Source organism: Melospiza melodia, chromosome 4 (genome assembly GCF_035770615.1).
Source record: "Melospiza melodia melodia isolate bMelMel2 chromosome 4, bMelMel2.pri, whole genome shotgun sequence".
Lineage (NCBI taxonomy): Eukaryota > Metazoa > Chordata > Aves > Passeriformes > Passerellidae > Melospiza > Melospiza melodia.
The window spans coordinates 78,540,518-78,566,307 of NC_086197.1; the positions used below are offsets into that span (position 1 = coordinate 78,540,518).

A 25,790-nucleotide genomic window follows, 5' to 3' on the forward strand; every position below is an offset into this window, starting at 1 on the left:
TGCTAAAGTAGTAAGACAAGTAGTAAGATTAAACAAAACCAGTATTGATCAGAAAAAAAAAAAAGTTGCATACTAATCTGCATAGGATTTAGATTTTTCCTTAGTTATTTTATGAATCACAGATTTTTCAACATCTTTTAAGTCCCCTAAATGATACTGCTTTCCACATCCAGAGAACATAGAAGTAGGTATTTATGGGTTTATATTGATTCTTTGTTTCTGTCACTAGACTTTTGCTCATTCTTAGAACGCCTTAGAGCCATTTGAATTTTATTTACAATTTACTCTGAAATTAGCTCTGCATTCTGCACAATGCACTTTTCATTAACTCTTGTTTATGTTTAATACAGCTGTGAACTTTACCATGGGCTTGATTGACCTGTTGGTCAGTTTTTGTTGGGACCTATTTCCACCATTATTATCCAATTCTTAGTATTTCTGAGTACAAAATAGCAGTCACAAAAAACCCCCAAAAATCTAAAAAATATCAGAATTTGTGTTATTACTGGTCCCACATTTTGTTTCAGCTGCATTAGAATAGCTTTGATGTAGCACTAGGAAATAACAAGCAAATAAAGCTGGGTGATGTCTTAGAACAGTTGTATAGATTTTAAACATTTTCACATGTCATTGGCAAAGCTATAAATACATATTGCCCTTGACTCTCCAAAAAAAGAGTTGTAATTCAGTTCCTGTTCTTAACAGTTCCTGTATTTCTTGACCACTAAGCAGAACACTAAAAATCTGTTTGAGCAGTATTTAAATAAGTGTTTACACAAAAGTGAGAGTTGTTAGGTTGCACCAAGTACCTTGCCAGCTACATAATCCAAACACCATACATCCATCAGTAACTGTTTTGGAGACATTTAAATAGTATTTCTCTCAGATGGGGCTGCTAGATAAGCTCTGTTCTGTACTTTGAAATGGAAACTTTTAGCTTCAAGGATCACTAGCAACTTACTTCTATTGTCTGCTGAGAAACTAACACTTCATACTGAGCAGTCAACAAGAAACAAACTCTGTCTTCTTTTATGCATAACCTGTTCACCCATTGCAGGATGAAGGTGGCTTTTCACAGCAAGTGTCCAAGGACGGAGTCTTGGATATGGCAGGTTCTCTCACTTTTTATCACTCAGTTTTTTAGCTGATTAGCAGTGCCACTAATTATTAGTAGCAGATTTTGTCAACTGTATCCTTCTGCTGGACTTCTTCTATTTTTAAGAAGACTAAATTATTTCTGCTGTGATGAAGGAATTGCCACAAAAAGCATTATGAAAAAATAAAATTTATTTCATGATAAAAGCAGAAAAATTGTTTCAGATTTCATAGTTGAAGCTGCTCCTTTCTTTAATTGACTTCCTTTGCTCAGACATTAATTTCTTCATCCCTTAGCCAGTGTGTGAGCTCAGTGGGTGTGCTATTCTCACTAATTGTAGGGATTTTCCCTTCTCCTAGTTCCATCCCACACTTTCCTAGTTTAATTTTTATCCTTCTAAATGTTTCTTTGCCATTTTCATCAGAGATGTGTTATTATAGCTGATATAAATGAGAGCTCTAGTCATCATCTTTGTGATTTGTACTCCAGATACTATTTACTCTATAAAAACACTAAGACAAAAAACCAAAAAAAACTCCACAAAACAAACAAACAAACAAAACAACAACAAAAACCTCCAAAAAATCCAAAGAAACAAAAAATACCACCCCAAACCAACCAACCAACCAAAGCCAAAAAAAAACACCCCTAAAAAACCAAACCTACCCACAACTAACACAACCAACCAAAAAACCCAAAGTCCATGTAGATACACCTGATCCCATCTTCCTCATACCAGCCTGTGTATGCTTAGATATTAACTTCAGGACCTACTGGAATAATCTTCCAATTTTCACGTTTTTTCTTCATCACTGTGAGCTCTTATCACTACGTTGGTTGTCTTAAGCTTGAAACATAAACATCTGGAATTTGGGTATTTTTCCTATCCCTCTTATCCATACTAAGGTACCATTCTTAAGCTGTGCACAGAGCTAAAACTCTATGCAGGTTCTCCACATTTCAGATATACCACAGCCAGCCTCTTTTCAGCACATGACAAATGTCATCTTGTCTCATTGCTCCCAGTGTTCTGCAAAGATTTTTCTAACATCTCTCTCTGCATCTTTCCCCAGTTCCCCTTCAAAGCATTGAATACAGGCAGTTTGTTTTCAGTTTTATAGTCCTTTACTGTCTGACTTCATGATACCCATTATTCTTAATAAAGTAGAAAAAAAAGGGCCATTAATTTTCTACTTTTTGATTTTCAGATAAGCCCTATTGTACTTTCTGCTGTGCTGCCTGTAATGACTGTGAAGTACCTCATTATCCTCCTCCAAGTCAGTCATTCAGACTTCTCCAGTCTATGTATAGAGAGCTTAGATGCATATATTGCCTGCTGTCATGACAGGTATTTCCTGCCAGTCTGTCACTGTCACCTCTTGTCTTGCACAGGACTATCGTCTCCCTCAGTGTCTGTGCAGTGCTGACAGCACGCTCCTGGTCAGCATCATGGGAGCCTTTGTGCCCTTGCAGCAACTCCCATGTTACTGCTGCTGCCACTGCTTCCAAGTCTTCCATCACCTGTGTGATTTACCAGAAGCATTGAAGTTCTTCGTTCCAACAGGAAAAATATGGCCTTATAATTCATTTTTCTGCGTTACTGATTCAGCTGGTTTTCCTAGTCTGCCCTTTTCACAGGGGAAACCATGCTCATCTTCTTTGGCCTCAGTTTACTGAAATTGCAGAGCACACACATCTCTATCACATCTAGTAGGACCGCCAGTATTTTCAGTCTACAAGAAATAATTGTAAATGTCTCAAAAATAGTGCTTTTTTTTTAAAGGTGAGACCAAAAGAGATGATTCAAAGGATATTCAGAAAGCCTTTGACACAGTCCACACAGTCCTCCATGAGTGATTATTAAGAAAACTTAATAGTTCTAGGTGAAAGTTAAATTTCCATGATAAGTTAGAAATGAGACAGAAGATAGACTGTGCTTATATTGGAGTATATTGGAGTATATTGTCAATTTTCAGCATGGCAAAAGGTTAACGTTTCTGTCTCCTCCTGACCTGTACATTAAATACCATTGTATAATATATTTTTTAATGAGCTGGAAAGTGGGATGAAGGATATCACATGTTTCAAAATTTAAAGATAACCAGAAAACTTATTTAGCCTTGTGAAGATTAGAGATGACTTTCAGGCATTTCAAAGGAAGGTGGAATAATAAGTACACAAATGCCATAGTGGTAGAAGAAAGATAGTATTGGTTAATATGATACATACTGATGGAGTAATTTAACTGCTTATACTGATGATGTAACTGTTTTCACCAATTTTTCTAAGCATAATCACAGTGTGGTAGAGGAAACACACTCTATCTTATAACAAGCACATCTTTTCTTAGTCTGCAATAAAAGGAATCCAAGATTTATGAAAATTGAGAAGTGTGCAGACAAAAACATTATAATATTATAATACCAATTTTGTTTTGATCTGTGATCTGATAATGATATGTGGAATTTGGGATGTTTCATTCTAATTCTAAAAGTAGCATTCAGGAGCCTGAAGAGGAAGCTTTTTTTTCTCCCTCTCTCTATTTCTGTTATGCAGTCCAGCTATTTGAGACCTGCATTGTGTCTTTATGAAACTCCAAGCAAAACTGTATTTAGAAAACTGTCGAGAAGTGAGGCTTCATATCTGTTCATATATGTATCTGCATGAGAGTCTGCTCTATGTAATAGTTTTTGTTATTGAGGTATTATTTCCAAACCAGAGTAATTTATTTTCTACATAAAATATATTCTAATTACAAGTGCCATTTAGGTTGTTTCTAAAAAATATTAGCAGAAATTCTAATATTAATAATGACAATAATAATTTATTAGTTTAGGAAGAAAGAAAAAGATTGGATTTAATGTTTGTGAAATTTCTTTACTCCCTTAATCTTGAGCCGATAGTAAAAGCTTGTCATTTGAAAAAACTGATGGAGCTTTGGTTCCTCAAGACCATGATACCAGGTTATTTACCCAAATCAGTCACCCAAACTACACTAGAGCTGTCTTTGTACAGATAAGTGAATTATCTTTTTAATATATGTATATGTATGCACATTCTTGTGAATTGTCTGTAGAGGCTTTTCATATTTAACTTACTTCTATAGTGCCTATTTCTGCTTTAATCTCAGTCTCTCAGTCCTTTCCTGTTGTACAGTTTTATGACTCTAGACTTTATTGGGAGCAAATTATACCACAGCCTTGTTCAAATTATACCACAGTTCATTGTTCAAATTCCTGGAGCACTCTGTTAGTTGCAGTCTCTACATAAATGCATGGAAAGCTCTTATATTTTATATCCTAAGTCTCTTCTCCCTGGAGCAAGTGCGTTGAAATCTTTGCACAATTCCTGCCATAAATGTGATCCCCTCATTTAGTTGTCTAAATTAGAAAGATTTTACCTGAATTATGAATTTCACCTGAGCTGTGCAACACAGGAAAGCATGAGGCTTTGTATCTGACCCCTTTCACTTCAGTCTTTCCAAGCTTGGATGAGATGTCTGAGAAAATCGTTGTTAGTCATATCTCAGGCATTCCAAGTACTGCATCTAGTCTGTGTTTTTTTCTTTTTTTCTTCTGTATCCTGTCTTACTGTGACTAGAGTAGTCTGTGCTTGTGCATAAACTAGATTTCTACTCCACAGAACATCATCTGTTCTTGATTAAAGAATGTATAAATCTCATCAGATTAATAGCAGATAGGAAAGGCCAGGACCCTAAAAGATGAATGCCAGGATCTGTTGGATGCAACCCATAGCAACCCCATTATGGTCCAATCAGGAGGGACAAGAATTATGAAGAATAAAACTCCAATCCCAAAATCCCTTGACACTGTCCTGTTTTTAGGAAGGACACAGTATTGCCTTCTGTTTGCAATGAATAACCTATCTGTTTCAGTATAGTCTTTGTCCTAAAAATTTAAGTCTTACTGATACTTCTCCAACCATCTTCTTTCCTTGGGATTTCTTTCCTTTTAGAATTTCATACTTTTTAAATGAGACATTTTCTTCTCTAAAGAAAATGTATTTAGGTATGCTAATCTCTTTAATCAGCTAAACACTCAGCTCTTGTCCTCACAGACATACTTTAAAGACATACTTTGGCACTTCTGTAGATCTTTGGGCTAGAGGTTGTAACTAATACAATTGTGTTTGGTGAGAAATAAGTGTGTGAGAAACTCATAAACTACCAACAGAATGAAGAATTTAGCAGAAGATGTGAATACAGATGTGTGCCAACACATGAAGAGAGGATGCCTGGAAATTCACTACAAAATATTGATTATTCTCCAAATAATAGAATTCTTGGTTTCCATTTCACTTTGTACTTACAATTCAAGAAAATTCCTATTTTACTTACTGTGTGAAATTTCTTTTCCAAGTACACAATCAAAGAGTGCCATTACTGTTCTGTGAGTCCGAACAATACCAGACTGCAAACTGAACACACTGCAGTTTCTTTGTGGTGGATGATGCACATCCTCAGTTGGACTTTTGTCACCTTATGTACTGTAGCATTAAACTATGAAACCACAGACAGTTCACATTTAGAGTGGTGGGTCTTGATGTGTGTGCCTATCATAAACTGCCAAGTACTTCAGGAAAAAAGCCTCTTGTTTTGACTGCATAATTAATTGCAAAGAAGATGAATACGAAATAGGAAAGCAAAAATAGAAACATAATATGTTAGATTGTGAAATAAGACATAGTGTCACTGTCTGATGTCAGATATTTTTAAAGCCTGTTAGGTTGAGTAGGAATTCCAGTTAATATATGTAGTCATTTAGACTGAAAATATTCTTCAGTTTGTCCAATCGACTAAATTTCTCTATGAATCAGCAGACTGCTGGCTCCCTGTTTTGGTTGAATCATTCTGCCATATCTGCTTAACAAAGGAGGATGCAGTGTCAGCTACAGAAATATATTGGAAACTTTCTGTATCTTTCTAATTAATAATTTCTTGCATTTGTAGTTGCTGGAAAGACCATTTTCTTTATTAAACAAGTCAGTAGCAGTATATATTGACTTTTTACTTATTTTTCATATAACTTCTGGAAGAAAAACAAACAATGTAAGAAAAAGAAACTATTTATTGCTAATTTTATTTATGATATTCATATTTTCATGAACTTTTTCCAATGTCTCTTGAGAACATTTCATAATTTTGTTATGTGTTCCATTTTTGTTGTGTCTTATATTAGGGTTATTTCCGTCTGTTGGATTGATTTGAAAGTTGTCTACTTTTACAAGTATATTTAAATAGTGGGAGCAGAGTAAAAAGAAAGCCAGGAGTGACTCTATTTCTGGAAGGATGAGGAAGTGTCCTACACAGCATTTTCTACACTTCTGAGCAGTGTCCTCTTGACCTTCAATTTAATGTTGAGACAGTCACTCTTTTCCAAGAACTGATTGCTCAATCGTTTTACCAAGTGGTCACATCTTTAGGAAACAAGAAACGTGTACAAGAAGGAATGACTTAGTGTTAGACTTCCAAGCTTTGTTGCTGTGCGAGTTCCTTTATGTTTAGAAAAGCTGAAGAAACAATTTGTGGAGGGCTTTGCATGTGATGGCTTTTAAGAAAAAAAAAGATTAGCCACAAGTTCTGTGAATACCATCATGGGTGGAGAAATTCAGAGGCACCTAATGCACTCTTCACTCCAGCCATGACATGCAGGTAGCAGGAGCACCCCACGGTTGGATGTGCTGTGTTCTCATGGGGATTGCAGCACTGCAGTGAGTGCTCCTGCAGCCAGGGCCTTACTTTACTGCTTTCACTAAAGCTTTCAGTGTGGAAAATAAATCATGTTCAACTGAAAGTGTTTCACAGCTCCACAGATGAGAAGGGAAAAGCGTTTCTTAGACATGTTGCACAGATGTGTGTCATCACTTGCGCTTCCTTGTAAGATAGATCTTGAGTAAACTTGGTGGAGCTGCAGCTGGTAATGCATGCACCATGTCCTCTGGCTGAAATGTGGTCTGTCTTTGCATATCTTTGTATTAGCTCAAAATTCAGGCCTCTAAGTACATTGTTTACATCCAGAGGAGTATGAGCAGAGGTGATACTGAGCCAGGTCCTAATAGCCTGTGTTCTGAGTGCCCACTCCAGGTGTGTTATAAAAGGTGGACAGAGTAAGATGATAAGACACAATAAAAAAACTTGAGATACTTTCCTTATACATTCTCCCAGCAATGGTAGGCTCAAGAACCCTTTGTATGCCAAAGCTCAAAAGAGATGTTTAATCTATGGATTAATAAGTTTATGTTTTAAAACATGCAGAGTTTGGGGTTTTTCCTTGCTTGTTCTGTCAAAATTAGTGCTTTGTTTCTATCTTGAATGTATTTACGTCTTATTTCCAGGCATTCAATGTTGTTAAACTTCGAAGAATATTAAGAGAGAACAATGTCAACATTTGTATCCCAGAATCAGACTTCCCAGATCCAGCTAATGCTCTTTGACTGTGTTTCAGAAGCTTCAGGTCAACTTCTTCAGCAACTGAAACCTGGCAGATTTAAATGAGATTTATAACGTTACTTAGTTACAGTAAAATCTTTTAAAGTTCTGTATCGTAATTATGAGTGACTTCATGTACCAGTAAATCCCTGCACAAAAGCTTGCAGGACGCGACTGGTATCTCCCTCTAGTTGTCTTCTCTCTCTGTCTCTCTCTCTCTCCCCCTCTCTTATTCAATCCATTCTCCTATTTTCCTAGACCATTACCTAATGATGTTGGGAGTAAGGACATTATTTTCAGGAACTTGTTTGTTTGCCATGTAGTTTGACTCTTGGAGATGGAACATACCCAGACTTCTCTTTCAAGAAGACAAATTTTGTTTCTGTAATCAGCTGGGAAATATCCTGGTGAAGAACTTTGTTTATATTCTACAGATATACCAAAACCCATGAAAACCTTTTCTCTGATAGGTGTTTTGCTGTACTGTATTGAATTATAAAAAACTATAATAGCATATAGAAGGCTTATATAAATCTTAAGCATCACTAATGAAATGCTCAGTATTTGAAAGGTAAGGTTTTCTTCCCTGCTCTGTTGAAGTTTTTTCTGATGAGTAGACAAAGAATTACAGTATAGAGTTACAACAATTTGCCTCCTCCAAAATTTTTTCTGTAAAAGTAATAATTCAGATTTGTCCAGTGCATTTTAATTCTCCATAGGAAAAAAATTGAAGATGTTCAGGTTAATCAGGGCTGGGCTAATAGAGATCTGTATGCAATTTTATCCTGCAAATCTTCTGAAGGCAGAAGTTTCTGTGTGCCTTGGAATCTTAGCAAGAAGAATTTATTTCAGACATTGCTTACTAGCATCTAAACAGAAAAAAAAATCACCTAACTTGATTTGTTCTGAGTAAAAAGAGACGAGAAAAAAAGAATCTTTATTCAAGAATTAATTTTAGTACCATTTACTCTCTGTGCTCACTTTATGTTTAGATGCCATTTATAAATATCTTACTATCATTTGTTAAATTTTATGACAATTTTTACCATGCCTGATGACTGTAACTCATGCATTATACATGCACACGTATTTTAACAATATTTGCATCTTATAATATGCTTTCTAACGACTTGTCATAGACTCATCAGTTAAACATTTATTTTACAAATGCATTTTGTAATATGCTATGGTAATAAACTATAAAAAAGGTATCCCACCTTGTAATATTTTCAGATGGATGAATAATGCATTACAAATTGTACCTTCATTTAAAACATGACCTCTATTCTGATGAAATCTGATACATTGTCTGGATTTATGGTGATCACTGAGTTGTGTGAGGTGCTGTCAGTCTACTTTCTGATTAATTTTCCTAGTTGATAAATTTGAATTAATCTGTAAATATTTACAAAATAATATGGTTTATTTTTTTTCAGTTATTTTGTTTTTATCCACCTGATTAATTTAAACCAAATGTACCAACCCCCATCTATCTGGGAGCTAATTTTCATTCAGATAATTTCTGGAAATTCAATTCAGTTCTGAAATTGATTATCAAAATCATGATTGTTCTTTTGCTAGCTGCCTAAGTTTGTCATATGTATCTGCAAAGAGGCCTAGGCTACTGTCATATCTAATCTAATGAGCTCCATAAAGCTGAAGGGTACATAATACTGGGAAATTTTATAATAGGCTATTTCATAATAAAAACATGTACTTTACTACTTGCTATTTTAAATTTTACCTACACCTGATTTTAGATACTTTTTAAATTCATGGAACTTCATTCAAACCAAAGTTTTGCTTTAATAGCTATTGCCATCATAGTCAACCTGCTTTCTGCCTTCCTGAAACATCGTGCTGATTTTTTAGATAGTTTTTTTAATATGAATGTTCATACCTAAGATCTCTGGCTGATTGTTCTCTGTGTGCACACATGTGTAGATTGTAATATTTTCAATAGTTTTTTATCACCAGAGATTTTTTTCTTCAAAACTGAAGTGAAAGAAGGGAATTTCAGGGTTGCTTGGTTGATGGGTTTGTTTACATAGGCTATAGAGTATTATAGGTATGCCCATACAGAACAAAATGATTGAGGATTTCAGCAGTGTTCTTCATTAGTTATCCTCCCATATCTGAAGAAAAACTGAAGTGTCTGGCAGTTTTACTTTTGCTGTTTGCCTGGAAATAGTTTTAGGGCATTGCACCTCTGTGATGCTGTCTGAATGTGTGAAGTCAATACAGAGTAGTCTGGTTTTACATCTATTTAACATAAATACAAATGACTACTTCGGGTGCATACTAAGGAGAAGTCAATGTTAGATAATTGGTCTCTTGGAAGAGGGCTTTATTGCACCAGACAATAGAAGGTTACACCTTGTCTCTGCCTTTCCCCTTAATAGTCCAGGCTCAAGGGCCTTTTTGTCACCATTCATAGTCAAGGCACTTTTAGTCAACACATTGTTGTCAACACATAGTCAACACAGCTTTAAGAGACAAATTATGCAATCTGATTTAGACATCTAATTAGGATTTAATGAATTGTGCCACAGAAATGCCTATTTTTCTCTTTTGATTACTTCAGATGACTATTTCAGATTTAGATTGTAGTGCAGACTTTTTGCATTTGGTAGAGCAATATCCCCCATTACCACTTCTAATTTTTTTCTTTAATTTCTTCTAAATAAATGACTGCCTATGAAATGAGCAGGACTTATTGTGAATTGAGTTTTACCTATTCAAACTGGGCATTTTAGACCACATTCTACATAGTCAAACAAACTCAGAATTGTCTGAATTCTGTTACTGCAGCCTCCCTGCTCAGGAGGAGAATTATAAATTCTGTTCAGTTTGCTTTTGCTTTTTTTGTTTTTTGTTGTTGTTTTTTTTCCCCTAGTGTTTATCATTAGTTGGAAGCACACAACTACTTCTAGTTGAGATATTGTGTTCAGGTGATGTGCCTTTTATCCCATAGCACCAAGGGTAGGAAATACATTCTACATGGGCTACATGGAACTTCAGCTAGTCATCTAAGTACTGAAATGGGCTTGATAAAGGCAAAGGAGTTAGTGTTCTAACCCAAATGCCTTAGCCATCACTTATCCCACTCTTTGCGAGGAATTCAAACAAAATTTGCTGGCTTTTTCTATTAAAAAAATAAAATGCAGCAGTCATTGTTTTGTTGGAAAATTCTGCCTATTATTTCCTGATGGTTGTTTCTCTTAGAATCACGTTGCCTTCTTTGCTTGTCTTTGAGATTACAAGTTTGACTGCTTTGTTCATTAGGAGTATGGTGACTTCTGAAGTGAATTTTTTAGCAATGTTTCTAATGTTTAACTGTTTTAGTGGATTCCCCAGCTTCAACCGTGTACACTGTTTCTTTGAATACATTGAAAATATTGTAGTACCTTGGTAGTTCCTTAGTTCTCATCTGTTGTACAGTCTCATCTATTGTAAGTCACATTGTGGTTGCACAAGAAATGAAGTCAACATCTGTATTTTGTGATGGGAATTTCATTCCTTTAGGTTTGCTCAGAAATCACAGAGATTCCACACTTTACTGTATTTCTTGGCAACTGGTCATTCTTTAACATAAATCAAATATGTACAATAGATATGCTTCTGTTATTATTTGTCTGTTTCAAGATTTCTGTAGTTCAGATTCATTGCATTCCTTGTGTTCTTGGAATTCCTTTTGTTGATTTCAGTTATAGCAAAGCCTCTGAGGCACACTCTAGAAATTATTTTTTCAACATTGCACATCTTTTTATATGTGAATATCCACAAGTGTATATTTGTATAGTCAGCTATTGTGCAATCTTAGTACAGATAATAAACTGCAGGGTTGTTAATCATGCACCTTTCTCAGCTGAACTTTACTAGTCTCTTTCTCTCTATTATTACAAGTCTCTGCTGTTAACACTACCAGTAATATTATTCTTTTTTTTTTTTTTAATTTTTGAATTTTACATATCAGTTTTTTCAAATCATTGTGATTTGTAGGCCAGGAGAGAGAATGTCTGATCCAAAATTAGTCACAAATTGTGTATTGCCCCTTACTGAAGCCAAGAATATGGTTTTTATTAAAATTAAAAAAATACATATTAATTTTATATAATGGGTTAAGAGTAGGTTCTAGCTGCCTAATAGATCACACACATGATTTAAGTCCTGTGAAGTTAAGATGCAGTAGATTTTCAGACTAAAGTATTTATATGCATACAAAAATATTTTAAGGTTATTTTGGTATTTCTAAGATATAAAAGTTATCAAAATTCCTCAAAGGTACATAGTTTTAAAAATTACCTTTATAGAAGGAAAAAAAAGCTCTGTGGTGCATTGTAATACCTTTTTGAAGATTTTAAAGCTAGCTTTTTTATATATAATTTGCATTTCCTATATATATAGTGATGTGTTTTTGTATAAATGTTCCATTCTAGTTTTGTTTGGGAGAATCTGCATAAATTGTGTAGGGTTTCTCCATTTGTGAATAATGTGGTGACTCCAAACTCACACCAATGAAACCATCATACTTTTCATATCATGTATGGTATATAACATACAGACAGACTTACACTGAGGTAGAGGATGATACTGAAAATCTCTTCCCTCTTGGCTTGAAAAATGACAAAAAAAGTAGAAGACACTTTTTGTGCCTTGGGAAAAACAGATCAAGAAATTAAAACTCCAGTCATTACCAATAACCTTAAAATGTATTTTAATGTGCTGCAGCTTCAGTTACCCTCAGCTGAAGCTTCTCTATTTTAGCTTACAGGGTCTTGTGACCTCAGCCCATAGCAGAGTTTCAACAGTAATAGCGACAGCCATCTTGGATAAATGTAAGTGAATTTTTTCCTCATTTCTATAGTTTCTCTCCCTCACATGCACTTTTGGAGTTTTGTTTTTCACTCAGGATGTAGACAGTATTCCTGACAACACTTCTGCTCTGTGCCAAGTGGCATGATTGACACAAAGTACAAGTAAAGCATCTAAGTGGGATTTCTTGCCTTTTAAATGTCACAGTATGAGACTCATCCTGTGCTTTTGAAATGCCAGTATGATGGCCATGCAAACTTTATTTTACCTGGAGCTAGCTCGATGGTAGTTTTCATTATCAGCCAGGATTAATCTGCAAAAAGTGAAGCGGTACAAAAAGATTTTGGCCATATAATCTTGTTTTAGTTAATGCAAAGGATGAAATCTAGGATAATTCACAGAATATTTTTTTAAGGAAAGGTTTGCCTTCTTCAATCAGCTTTATCATTTCAGTTCTGCTTCACGTCAGATTGTGGTAATCCATTTCCAAACTTTGCTCTGCATTCACTAACTATTGCATAAATCTGGAGCTGGAGCTGGGAAAGGCTGCACATTATACATACTGCCTCTGTAACAATTTCCAGAAATATAAATTAAGGAATTAAGGACATCTTCCCACTATTGGTTTCTGAAGAATACAACATACATCAGTCATTTTTTATTTCAATAGTCATCATGCTGTTGTAATAAGGAGACAAACAGAAAAAAATAGAAATAGAGTTATTCATTTAGAAAGTCCTGTCTTGCATGCTGATAGCCTGAAGAAGCTGACATTTGGTAGGAACTTACAAAAGATAGCTGGACTTAGATATTCTTTATTATTTAGTCCTGAGTTGGTCTTTGTCTGGATTCACCATTTCTGGATAAAGTAGCATCCTTGGTCTGTTGAATCACCCCTCCATTTTGTGTTTATTCATGTACCTAATTAATTTCTATTCATTTCCAATTCGTTACATATATGTAACATGATACCTAAAATTCCAAGGCTTTATTTACATATAAATAATTGCATTGTAGCTCTGTAGCTACAGTAGTACCTTCTTAATGACCTAGATAGCTATGCTGGCTGAGCACATGATTGTTCAAATGCAGCCTGTTCCCTTCGTGTGGTTTCATAGGATGTCTCTGTTCATAAACTGTATGAATGAAGGGCCACACCTATGGAGCAGTTAAGGCTAAAGCCAGCAGAAGTGGAACTGCCTCCATCCATCCATCTTACAAACATGACGTTCAGAGGTTGATACTGGGCTGTCTTGGTGTTTTACCTGCAAACCTGTAGTCAGCTTAAAAAGGCATTAGAATTCCAATCTTCTAGCCAATATGTGGTTATTGTAATACCTCTGTAATAGTTGTGAGACCAAATGATATATATAGCAGAGCCTGGAAGCTGTAGGAGTAGAAGTACTCGTACCAAAACCAGTTTATTATCTTGAATTCTTGAATTGACTCAAACTTTCATGTGCCATGTAGGTGGGAGTGGGCACTGCCATCATCTGCACACAGAAGTGAAGTAGTAAAAGAAATATCATGCCTAGAATTTATTCTTTTTGAGTAAAACTATATGAATGGAAAAAAGGTGTAAAAAATATCGGTTTGGCTACCAGTTCTAAGGAGGAATATACCAAATTATGAAGAATAATTCCTAAAGTTTCTCAGAGGAAACAGTTTATTAGAAACCTGTGCAAACCCTGAGGAACAATGTCCTCAAAGGTAAAGTTGTTTTATAATAATTACCATAAATATTAATTTAATTTCGAAAGAAGAGAAGGTGTTCTTACATTTGTCATTGCAAAGCTGAGTTAATGAAAGCACTTTGTCAATGGGAAGTATGTATAGATTTTGAAAGTGTTTGCATCTAAAATAAAAGCTCAGTTTCTGAGGAACTTCACAAAATCAGCACTCTAATGACAGCTTTTTAAAACTCAGCCTTATCTACATGCTTATCAAATACCAGTTATTTTGTTGGAGCCATATATGCCAACATAAATTCATTGCCAGTGCAGGCTCAGCCCTGTACTTGTTATCTTTTTGACACTGTGGTTTATGTGACACCTCTGTCCCATTAAGTGATGTGATCCTTACGTACAAGAATGATCCCCTGCTTTGATAACTGTCTCCATCTTGTAACAACATCAAGATTATTGAATTAATAGAATGATAATGTGATTCCATAGATCTTGTTAAAACAGTATTCCCTTCATAATAGATACTTAAGAGTGTGGCTTATTTCCTATTTTTATTATTTATGTAGCTCGTCCAGTTGTCTCTGAACAGGGGAGACAGATAAAAGTTAAAAGAATGTGTGTACATATATTTCACACTTTAGGGCTTTTTAACTACACTATGTAGCGTGTTTAGCATTTGGTGTATATATAAATAGTATGTAAAATATGCATATATATATAAATATGTTTAACTACTGTATTGGGGCTTGGATATAGCTCATCATTTAACACTTTAGTAAGTTATGTGAGGACTTTAAAATACAGTAGAAAGGATTTTGTGAAAGTTATGTTACAGAAATTGTGATGGAGCATGCTGGGAAGCTATACATTGTGAAAAGGCTTGCTGTGAAATAGTTTAAGATACCAAAAATCCAGATGCTCACAAATCCAGCCTGCTAATCCTTTTGGCCAATAGATATAACATTATTTACTTCCTACGTGATACTAACTTCTAGGAATTTCAGTTTCTTTTCTATGTTACACTGTCATGCTTCCACAAGTCTATCCTAGCACAAGAGGCATTTGTGCTCCATAGTAAAAACCTGAGGATTTTGTAGAGATACTGAAGTAGCACAGGTACTCACAGTGTTGCCGTCATAAATATTTTGTTACATTATTCTAATGGTTCTTCATCATTGTCTTTACATCCTCAATGTATAAAAGGCAAAGAAATGTTAGACACCGAAGAACTAAATCCATTCCCACAGTATATGTTACTGCAGATAGAGATTTTATTCAGCCTGAAATCTTTCTTTTAATGTTCCATGGGCACTGAAGTCTGGATGTTTGGAGTGAGTTGAGGCTTGTGCAGATGATTTTTCTCAAAGATCTGTGCACTCTGCTCCCACCAGATTCATTTCCAGAGCCCACTCATTGTGCTGTTGCCTACAAAGTAACAGGGAACTGAGAAATAACTGAGAAATGTTCATTTCTCAGTGTCTTTGCATCCTGAATTGGAAGATTTGGTTTGACATAATGCAACAATTGACACTGCGGTTTTCTTCAAAACTCATTCATTTAAGGAATTGGTTTAGGACATCTTACATTGGGCAAAATTTAGCAAGATTGTGGCTTTTGCCACTTTAATGAGTTTGCTGTTGAGAAACTCCTAGTAATGTCTCAGTCAACACTGCTGACTACAAACAGATAGAGAGACAGATAGATGTGTATATATACTTTTTTTAAAGCAACACCTAAAGCTTTGTGCTTCCCAAAGTAAAGGTAAATAGCTTAAACCTCTTCAGCAACTCTATAAACAAGAAGATGCCAGCAGCATGTCTGCTTTTCTATTACCTGTCTGTGTTCTTCCTCCATGTGTAAATCCTGCTCTAATTTCTTTGTGTTTGTTGCCACTATTTGGTATTTATACAGAGTTCAAAAAGTTTGCAGAGAAAAAAAAATCCAACTTAATAATCCTTAACTGGTCTTTTAATTGATGCAACCATTCATATTTCTACTTTTCTTCTCTTTAAATATTTTTTCTAGACGTTGTTATGACTTGTAACAGAGTCTGAATGCCCTTAATTTAGAAAACTTTTCAGAGAACATAAGCTTGAGATTTTTTACCAGATTGATAAAATTATATTTTTTTGTCATCAGTTGGGTTTGCCATGGTTGGGAATATTACCTATTCCACTGAAAGAAGCAAAAGAGTAGTGAAAATTGTGAAATCTTTTACAATTTTAGTGGATCAGTATCAGTAGTAATAAAACTGATCCAACATTGAACATTTCATTAGAGATTCATTAAGTATTCAATTTATAACATTTTTATTGTGACTTTTCAGTACTAAAATGCTCTGAAATTTGTTACAGTAATTTTGGGTCAAAAATATTATTTTGAAGTTGAAACATTCCTACATTTTCAAAACAATGTTGTTAATACCAGTTTTTCAAGGTTGCATAATGTCAAAGTCAGGTTCATCTCAAGCCAAACTTTTGCTTTGGAATTTCCTTCACTAATATTCTTACAAGAGCATATTGGAAAAATGTTATTTTAGGTGGAAAAAAAGGTGAATTGTTCATAAGCAATATTTTTAACCCTTCAGAATTGCTTGTGAATTGCATAAGTTGCTTTTCATGCTATTGTCTAGTGCTCATGTTTTATAGTGCAGAACTGGATTGTTCTGCCAATTTGGGCATGAGCAAACCTTTGCTATAGGACCTGCAAACCTTAGTTATATTTTAGTAGTGTTTTATGAAGCACTGGTTTTGAACCTCCTAGAATTTTTGGATGGAAAATGTTTTTCAGTTATCACTTTTAATTTAAAGGCAAGTCTGTGTCTCTTCTTACAGACTTGAAGAGCTGTGGCTGCTCTGGTATCATACAGAAGGTGAGACATGATCTTTTCATTAGGAGTACTGTAAACAGTGTATATATGTGAACTGTAACAATGTCTTTTGTCAAGAGGAAAATATTCAGGGTCATGCAGTATTTAAATGAATGTGTCTGGGTTTTGGTAAGCCCAGCTCCAGAAACATCCCTCATTCCTGAGGTCAGTCCTAGGGGCAGCTGTTGTTACTGTCAAACTTGGGGGCAAAGCTGTAGCTTTGATTTCAGAGGTGGGTCAGGTGTTCAGGTACAAATGTACACTTTCTTCTGTTTGTGAGCTATAGTCCAGTGTAGAAAAAAGATTACTGATAAAGTTTTAACTGATATGGCATGAAATCAGTAAGAGAATATTAGTGGAAAGTGTTATAGCCATTTCATTCCAAAATACATATTTTGTTGGTAAATGGCATTATTTCATCATTAATTATATCTTTGGAAAAAAATTACATATTTTTATACTTGTATGTACATGTCTACAGATAATAACTGGCTTTAATTGATGCAGAGGAGCTTTTTGTTAAATGTCCAATAATTTTGGGAAACGAGCAAAGTAAGAAAGTGCTGGAATAGGAGGTGTTGTGGTGTTGTGGAATTCCTCTTGGTTAAATTTTGTTTAAATATTTTAGACAAATGTGTGTCAGAAATAAACCCATTTATTCTGCATTTGAAAAGGAGGATGTGGTAGCTCACTTGCCAAGGTGTCTTTTTGGTCTGCAATTTACATAACAATTTTTTATCAAGAAATACTTTTATTTTGGTTTATTTCTTTTAATTAAAATTCAAATTAGATTGCTATTCAGTGCTTATAACAGTTATGTCTATATGTATGTTTAATGAACATCAGTTTGTGAAGTTTTGTTATGAGTAATCCAAATAGTGTGGCAGAAAGTTACATCTATTTTTCTTAGAATAAATATCTGAATGCCATTAAGGTAGTCTCTGAGTTGTTTCTAAAACTAAATAAAAGTGAGAGGTAAATAGAATTTTATACAGAAAATATTTTTGAATATTTGACATAGAAGTCAATGTCTCAAATGTTGCAAAAGGTTCTATATTTATTTCAAATTTTTACAATGACACAAATAATACTGAATTTTCTTAGGCTCAAAGCTTTGTGATTAATTGATTTCATGTCCAGAGAGGAAAAAACAAATTCTTCTAAATCTGCAAGCTGTGTTCAGAGAGCTTTGGAAAGTACTGCTTTATTAAATCCTAGGCACTTTCATGAAATAAAGTTTTGAAAGGTCAGGGCAAAGGGTGTCGGTGCTGGTCCAGAGCAGAGTGGCTGAGAGCAGAGGGAGTTTCTGGAGCCTCCTGCTCAGCCATCAGTCCTGGTCCTGAGATCCTGCAGGGCAGCTCCCAGCTCAGCTTTCAGGCCCTGCCCAGGTTCTCTGCACTCCCTGGTGAAAGGGGAGGTGGGACATGGCCCTGGCCATTGCAGCCTTTAAATGAAGAGCAATAAACTCCACTTCTGTGTATTTTCAAAGTCAGCATTTTCAGTGAAATCAGTGTCAAAATATTTTCTTTTTTCTTATTTGCTTGTCAGAACTCCTTTTTTTTTCTAGCAATAATAATTTAACGTGGTTTATATTAATTCAAACTTAGGGTGTTGTTTCATACAGTGCTTGGTTTGAAATGTGCTGCTGCTATTTTTGACTGAGGAGTTGTGCATTCAAAACATCGTCCCTTGTAGGCCTATTAAAGCTCTTCAGTTCCCTATAAATATTGCATCATAAGAACTTTAAAAATATGCATTTTGTTTAGTAGGCCTGGATGTGCTATATATGGGTTTTTTTCTGACAAGCAGCATCCAAGATCTAGTAAATCACAGTTCTGATCATCTTTTGAAAACATAAATAAAACTTATGTAAACACATAATGTCATCCTTAACAAAAATGCATTATTTAAGAAATATCAAAAATATTTTAAGGTAGGTTGATGAAGATATGTTCATACAGTGAAATAATCAAACTATTATCAGTATACAAGACTGAAGAAAATATGTTAAAAACACATTGTACCTTTTTTATGATTCCTCTTGAGAATGAGTTAGCTCTAATGGAGGTGCTCTGCCAGTTTTATTTAAAGATCTGTACTTAAAAATGACTAATTTTATAGCATGTATTTTCTGTTTATGTGCCTGTCAGTTTTAAACAGCCTTTTATATGTAAATGCACGATGACAGTTCTATATTCTGTGTCATTTCGTCACTAGAGTTTTTCATCCTATTGGAATAATCCCTTAACAGATATTTATAGAGTTTTTACTGTTATTTTGACAAATCAGACATTGTTATTAAAGTGATAAAAGAAAGTATTTTTCATGCTTTTTTGCATTAGAAGTTCTAAACTTTTTTTTAAAAAATGTTTCCTAGTTCTATTTTAGTGAACCTTTTACAGAAATTGTTTCTTTCTAGTTCCATTTTTTTATGCTAGAAAAAATCTGTAAACCTGTTCTTGGAACTTGTTTCTAAACAGGTATATCACTAAATATCCATCCTTATTGCTCTTTCAGTCATTTCATTGTGACTATAGCCAGCTGTGCATTCCATTAGGTTAACTCATGAATATCATGGGTTATCATGAGTTTACCAGTGCTGGATGTGGCTCCCCTTAGAGACAGATTGTTTACGTGTAATTATCAAAGCAAACAAACACTGCTTTATTATCCGTAATATCTGTGCTTTGGAAAATGTGTTGCCTTTTCATGGGTGATGCACTCTCAAGGTAACAAGTTTGGAGGATTTCAGCTGTATTGTCCATATCAGTGCATGCCTAAACAGTGGCAAAGCATAGAATGGTTTGAGTTTGACAGGACTTTAGTGTCTGGTTCCAACCCCCTGCCATGGGCAGGGACACCTTGCTCTAGACCAGGGTGCTCAAAGTCCCATCCAATCTTACCCTTAACACTTCCACGGCTGGGGCATGCACAACCTCTCTGTACAACCTGTTCCTGTGCCTCACCACCTCACATTTAAGAGTTTCTTCCTATTTCAAAAACTCCCATCTTTCAGTTTAAAGGTAGATAGATGTCTTATCACTGCAGGTAGAGAACACTGTAATTTCTGAAGAAATCTTTAAATTTGCTTCATTCCCTAGGTAGCACTTCATATTTTGGTACTAAACCCGTAGACTACAAACAAATTGAAAAAATAAATAAAGTATTTCCATAGTCTTGAAAGAAACCCCAAAACATTGGCAGGTGGCATAGAAAGTCAGTGAAAGGACAGAGACACTCACCTGTGTCTAATGAAGGAGGTGACATTTCAGTAAATGGAAGGTACTTAAATATATGCTGTGTGTTGGCAGTCTCCCAAGACTGCTGATGGAAGTGTTCCTGGGGAAAGGAGCAGTGTATTGAGGAAACTGCTGCTTTGAGCTGAGTTGTGAGAGCAGGACTGGGACTGGCTAAATGCCTGGTGGGAGGCACCAGGATGGCAGAAACATTCAAACAATACCAGCTGTTGAAACCATGGACAGCTTTCAGGTCTCTCCTTGGCAGATACTCCTAAACTATATTTACCCCAGTCTATCTGCAGTTTTTTCACCCCTGAGCCCTGTGGCTTTTCAAATGAACTTTCAAAAATTCCAAATTCATCTTGCCTAACCTAGGGCATTTAATTTTAGATAGTCTTGTGAGAAGCAAAGTCAGTCTAACCTGTGTCTGTAGTAGAAAACAGAGAGAGGTGAGGACAATGCTGGTTTTACAAAGATGGACTAGTCAGTGGATTTGCACATTGTCTTCTGTTGCCTCTAGAAAATGCTCAGGGCAAGCAGACATGTCATTAAGATGGTTAAAATATTCTTATACAAACCCTGGTACATAAGATAATATGAAATTAGTAATGTTAATATTCTAATGAGTTCCCTGTCAGGCTCAGGTATCTAATAAGAGACAAAGAGGGGGAGCTTTTGCCATGATAAATTTGTCTTTTTGCCTGTCATGCTAATACTGCACGCCAGGGCAGATCTGACCACAGTCCTAAAACACTGCATTTGATGTACAATTAGGTGTGTTTGAATGACCAAACAGCAAGACAGATAGCAAAACTAGATAAAAAATTTCTACTCACGTGTGTATACGGCTGCACTTTCTATAGAACACGAAAAGTTGAAAGCCTCTTATTCATATAACACATCACAAGACCGTGAAATGCTGCAGTGGTTTCTACTTGGCTAGAATGTTGAAACACACCTTTGCATTACACATCCAAAAGGCACATAAACAGTAAGTACTGAGAAATGACTCTAAACTGCACTGCATTGTTTTAAAAGTTTTAATTGATGAAAGTCTCTTTTCAAATTGCTATAGAAAGGTCAGATATAGAAAGGTTCACATAAATGTGAAAAAGTACACAGCTGTTCCCTTTCCTGATGAGTGATTTCTTGCCCTAGTTCTGGCATCTCTTGACTGTGTTGGTCACTGTTTCTGTTTTCTTGTGCTGTTTTAATCTGTGGCTGTTCAGTGGGGAGTGCTAATGGTTAGAAATGAGTTGATCATTGCATCATCTCCTTATTCTCTTTACAGCCAGGTTTACCCATTCATTGTCTTCTTGTACACAAAATTAATTTTCTTGTCGTGAAGAGCTTGAAAGCAGCTTGCTTCAGCTGCTCCAAGCAGCAGATAGATGGGCTACAGGCCTGCGCTTCATGATTGCTGGTATGGCCCCCTTTTATCACAAACTGATCAAAAGAGCCTAAAGTGGACAGATAAGGGATTTTATTCAACTACCAGACAGGGAAATAGGTTCATTGGATTAATCTCAACACTTCTTGAAAGCCTGAGAATTGTCCGCATGTCAGCTGCTCTTTGGGCCAAATGATAGTTTTTATTGCTTAAATTTGACTGAGATCCATCCATTTTACCCAGAGGTTGGAACAACTAACACTAGTTAATCCCCATGCACTCCTGATAAATGTACATAAAGCTACAGAGTGCTTGTCAGCCTTGACAGGGTAAATGGAGAGCTGTCCTATTGAAGGCTAGTTTGGCTGAGATCAAAAATGTTTCTTTTATCTCTGTCTAAATAATATACATAAGATATGCTACTGATATGTTTGCATACTGTTTTCAATCTTCTGCACCTGCAGCATGTGCCTTTGCTATGGCCACACTGACTCAAAGGGGAAGGGACAGGATTTGGAATGGAAATCTTGGGTATGTTGTGTGTGTCCTGGGCAAGGTGGCAGTGATACCCAAATCATTGTGATCTGGGTAGCCTTACCTTTCTATCTGAAACAGTCCTAAAATGGGGTTTTTACATCTTATGTGCAAGGGTTACAAGAGAGAATAGCTCTGTTATCCACGTGCTGGGCACAGTTTATGCCTAGAGTGTGGCAGCTGCAGGTAGAATTTCTTTTCTGTCATTTGCACCCATATAAAGTTATCTTTATTTTGCTGGTGGTAATACCTACATAGCTGTTGTTGTTTAAGAAATGTGGGGCAGGGAGGAGGGAGGGGAATGGGGAGGGAAAGGAGTAAATCTTTAGACTAGGAAAAATATGTTTTCAAATGTTCATTTTGAAGAAATATTTTCTTAACATCTAATTGATTCCAAGATTAGGCACAGAACATGCTTATGTGCACATTTAGACATACAGCAGCATAGACTGATTCTACATGAAGAAGCAGCTGGAAAAGCCCTGGCCCCTCCTTTTGATGGGGAGCCAGGCTTTCTAAGCATTGTGTAAGGGAAAATTGCACTGCCTTTTCCATAACTTTAAGCTCGGGGGAACGATGCAGAAAACTGAGGCATAGGAGTGCCTCAGTGCACAGGAAAGCATCAAGATGGATAGACGAGAAGGTCTGGCAATTATACATATGTCCTTTAGTCAGACTGTGGCTTGGGGATTCTGTAGCTTTGAAAATCATACTGCACAGATGCTGGTCATGCATGTTCTAATAATAGCAATCTCCATAATTCCAAAATAGGCCCTGATTCATTCTCCTGTTTTTGCACAAGGTATAATGTTTCATTTTAGTTCCCTGGCTAGTTGGTGAAAAGAGAGGACCACATTTCAATGCAATATTTCAAGTATTCAAGATGTAGTTGAGCTGAATTATTTTCTGATTGTATCTGAGTTTTTGTTTACTATTTGAAGACTTTTTTGGGAGGAAAGTGAAGTTTCCACCATTTTGTATTTATAAGTTTCACACTCTTGAGCTTTAAGCTGGGAAATGGCACAAGTGTTGTTCTGGTGAGCTGGGAAAGATGTTTCTCTTGGCCAATCTCTACTTCCTCTTAAAGCAGAAACTCTTAGAGGGGACTAGAACAATTATGCACTTTATGAAGATCTGGAAATACAGATGAGAACCTTCAGCCTGTGCACATTTTACAGCGCAAATAAAATGCAAATGCAGAAAATTTTAAGGAGGTGGTAATTGAGTTTCATGGGATGGAGTTTGATTTGGCCATGTGGGGAAGGAATATTTCAATTTGTTTGGATGCATTTTGTTGGAAAACAAAAGTCTCAAATTGAATTGCTTTAAAATAAAATGTGCTATTGGAGTTCCTTTAAACTAGTAGAAACCTAAGTCACCATGTCATTAGTTAGCTGAAATTTTCTAAAGTTGTCTTGTGTCCACTGAGAATTGAAACACAACTAGGAAAAATCCCATCATTAGGAAAGTATATTGATTTTTTCAAATTGTAAGATTGACAATACATTTTAATTAATACTATTTGATGTGTATACTAAGGACCATCTGTAGATCACATAGTCCTGGTTGGAAAACATACAAGATATTCCACTTCAGGAATAATTTTAGTATCTCCAAGTGTCTACACCTGGGTAGTTCTTTTCTTCTTCAGTTGTGTGGGGTTCACTCATGCACTACTTGTTTTTTTCTGCTGTCTAAAGGAAAGGAAGTCTTCTCATCACCAAGTGTAACATGCCTACATGGGGAGGTTTCCTTGTAATTCGTGGAGAGAAAGCTCTCGCACAGAACAATTCAAAATTCAGAACAGAGCTCAATTTATTCAGTCTGAATTGCCATCTGAAAGAGCTTCTCTCTTCCTTTCTTAACTGTATAAATAGTATATAGACACTCCTCCTAATTTATACTGTTAAAGTTATGAGCTATGGTTTGCCTGGCTACTGGCTGCACGCTTGCTGCCATTGTCTTGTGAGTGGGAAACAGTGCAGATGGATTGGGGGTTTCTGATACCCAAATAGTACAATACTTCTGGAAAACTGATCTGGGTGGTGAGCCATATAGTCCTTGGGCTTTCTGTAGGTCTTGTGATGGTAATTTTTTACATGTACTGTAGCTCATTAGAAACTGGACTGAAATGTGAAGTATTATTGGCCATCAAATAATTTCAGATATCAGTAATTCATGGGTGTTGTTGATCCGATTTAAAGGTATTTTGAAATACCTTTGAACTGAAAAATAAATTAAAGTTTCTGTTTTAATTCTTGTTACTCTAGTATTTGAAATGCATGTGTCAATGAAGAGCTGAATTGTACATTGCTGTTAGATGAATAAGCTGTTACCTTTCATAGATTTTCATGTGACTGGGTAGTCAGAGGGGAAAAGGCAGACTATCTTCAGCAGCAATATACAGAGGTGTCATTACCTTTGATCTTTCCCTTGTCCTGTTTGTAGGTTTCTGTGTTTCAAACTTTCAGCATTTGTGTGTCTGTTCATTACTGCTTCTCTGTGGAAAAAGTGGGATACCTTGGGCAAGTTCACTTCTTCCCAAGGATTCTCACTGCCTCTAAGACTTGAAAGTGCAATTTGCTGTAAAGCACTAGGTAACAACATAGAATTTGAAATCCATTACTCTGTACTGATAAGGTTTATCCTGAAGAACCTTTATGTACACTGACCATGGCTTGGAAAATGATATCACAAAATCAGAATTTTTTTTTTCATTCAGTTATAGTATTATATTCAGTGTAGCAAGAAATGGTTTTGCATGACAGTACACATGTAAATGTCAATGCATATGTCATTTACAGTTATCTGGGTGTTCTGTGAGATTCACGGTGATCATGTTGGAGAAAACTGTCTCTGTTACACAAAATAAAATGTGCTTAGTAAAAATTGCTAGCAATTTTTTTTCTAGACATATAATGACATGGTAAGAATACAAAACAAAACTACCAGAAACAAACCATTTCTCAAGCAGTAATATCTATGGGACAAGTGATCTAAATTGGTGGAACAGGGAGAGTTCATCACTGCACTGCAAAAGGACTTGAAATATAACCTAAAGGCAAGTGAAATACTGATTCCAAGCTTTGAAATAACAGCAACAAATTTACGTACAGACAGAAGATGCATGGAAGCAATAAACGAATTATACAAGTCTTACACACGCAATCTGATTATTCTGACCAAAGTGTTAATTGGATCCTAACTGCCAGATCTGATATCTGTAGTCTTGTAGTGGGAACCTTTCAAAGTGATGAACTGTAATTCACCGAGCTGCTTGAAGCACTTGTAATTTACTGCATGTCATGCTATGAAGAGCCTGACCTAATGGACTTTACATTACCTGTAATGCTGGAAACCTTTCAATGAAACTAGTTGGTAAAAAATAATAGTGGGAGTCTATTCAGAAAGAGGGAACAAAACTACATTTTAAACACTGTTTTATACCCATATAAAAAGTTGGTCATTAAAAAAAAGATGAGCAACTCAAGTCAAATATTTAAACTGAAATATTTCTCAGTGATGAGGTGTCTGGTAAATTTTAAATTAAGTAGAAGTGATTAATATGAAAGGAGAACCTGAGATAGTTCTAAATGGTGTGGAATATGTTGTGCTTCAGATGGTCATGCATGAAATTCCCTTTCCTGAATATAATATGTTATAAAATGTGGTTTGAGATAACCATTGTTCCCTACTGCATCTTAAATCAATATT

At 35.6% G+C, this 25,790-nt stretch overlaps 1 protein-coding gene across 14 annotated transcripts in view; it reads left to right on the forward strand.

The window, feature by feature from the left end:
* FOXP2 (forkhead box P2) overlaps window positions 1-25,790 on the forward strand; it is a 402,279-nt gene that overhangs the window by 306,381 nt on the left and 70,108 nt on the right. The window contains exon 3 of one of the 14 annotated variants that reach the window (XM_063155295.1): window positions 12,312-12,382. The exons of the other annotated variants lie outside the window; for them this stretch is intronic. The gene's annotated coding sequence lies outside the window, so the exon portion shown is untranslated. The remainder of the gene's footprint in view (window positions 1-12,311; window positions 12,383-25,790) is intronic. 14 annotated transcript variants of the gene reach the window in all.